We start from the raw sequence: 1,815 nt of genomic DNA, 5'->3' as shown, positions 1-1,815 counted from the left end.
GGAGGGGGATGCTGAGACGTCCCCGGCCTTTCGCAGCTCTCCGCCTCGCGTCTCCGCCCGGCCCCACCCGTGGCTGCCCGGTCTTCACGCACTTCTTCTGAGGCAAAAAATTCACTTGACCCCTGTAGACGCTCCCTTGCGCGGTGATGAGACTCCAGACCTGGAGTGGGTGCTGGGAAATTCCCTGGCCGCCGAAGGCGCGGTGAGAGTTAACTGTGCAGCCTCCGCCAGCGCCGTAAACAATTTGTTTAAAATAATCTGGAGTCAGTAAGTTAAGTGAAATAGAGGGGGTGGGAGAACCACTTCCAGCAGGTCCTGCTCTCAAGCTGCAGTTTGGCACACACTGGGCTCCCACCATCCGCCAGCTGTCAATTCCCTGGAAACCAACTCCTTTCTTTTTTTTCCAAGAAGGGGAACCAGGCCTCTGGGTGTCGACTGCAAACTTCCCGCCCCTTCTCCTGTATGGAAGGTGGCATATTGTCAGCTGGGAGGAAGATAGAGTATCCTTTGGGTTCCTCAAAACATCAAGTCCTTATTATTATTATTATTTCCCTGATTAAAAAAAAAAATTCTACCCTTTATTAGGACCATATCAGGGCCATAACTCTGTTTCTCCACAGCTGATCAAGAACCTCTCCTCTGTCCCCTGGCCCTTCTCTTCTCTGGGCCACAGCTCAGGAGCCTCACTCCAGAGAATTGCGGAGAATTCTTGGAGAGAACAGCACACAATAGCGCAGACTGGAGTGATGCAGTTCTGTCCCATCGCTCGCACCAAACCAATTCCCTGCCCTAAGGGAGGCGTTTTTCAGTCCTCTCCCCTTTGTTTCTCCTCTGGCAAGAACTGCTGACTAGGGTCCCCAGCTAGCTAGAGCCTATGGCAGAAGTCACAGGACGTCTTCAGAGCCCCTTCCTCAAGCCTAGGGATCACCCTTCTCACCTCACCAGCCTCTGAATGTTGCCAGTCAAGCTGATTTCCGACTCACGGTGACCCCATGTGTGCAGCGTATGGCTGCGCTCCATAGCGTTTTCCAGGCTGTGATCTTTCAGAAGCAGATCGCCAGGCCTGTCTTCCGAGACGCCTCTGGGTGGGTTTGAACCTCCAACCTTTCAGCTGGTGGTCGAGCTCTTAACCGTTTGTGCTACATAAGGGTTAACAAGCTGAAATCTGGGCATTTAGCAGAGGAAATGAGGAAGCCCTATTTGGGGTTGAATTACAAAATGTTCAACTGCCTTGCCCCTTCAAAACGATAAATTAAGTCAGAGTGGGCATAAACATAGTTTGAGAAAACTGAATTGTTATTTTACAAGCTGCCAACTCCCAGCCCCTTAAAACCTGCCTTTTTAATTGAAAGTCATAACAAGGCTACAAAAGAACAAAGAGAATGTTAATATAGGGGAAAGTACAGGTGCGAAGGGCTGGCTTCCCAAATCCCAGTCTACTCTACAGGGCATTTGGAGAGAAGAAAAAAAAAAGCCTGTCTTCATAATATCTCTTTAGCATAAGCCTTGCTGCAAATGTTTGCTCTGGCAAAAGTGAGGTGCCTGAGACAGTGAGACGACACTCCCCCGGAACAAAGGATGGGGGTGGAGGGTGGAGGAGAGCGAAAAGAACAGCCTCTCTCTGGAAGAACTGCAAGTTCCGCTGCCTACAGAAGAAACGTGTCCTGTTCTGGTGCTCAGGGCTGCAGCCTGGAAGCTTCTCTAGAAAGGAGACCTCCCTGCCCCTAACGGGGATCTGGCGTTCCTTCCCTTCCCTTCCCACCACATCTGTTTACACAAAGAAGAGCGGCTGAAGAACAAACAGAACTGTGTTTA

Source organism: Trichechus manatus, unplaced genomic scaffold (assembly GCF_000243295.1).
Source record: "Trichechus manatus latirostris isolate Lorelei unplaced genomic scaffold, TriManLat1.0 scaffold00004, whole genome shotgun sequence".
Lineage (NCBI taxonomy): Eukaryota > Metazoa > Chordata > Mammalia > Sirenia > Trichechidae > Trichechus > Trichechus manatus.
This window is presented reverse-complemented; position numbering follows the sequence as displayed.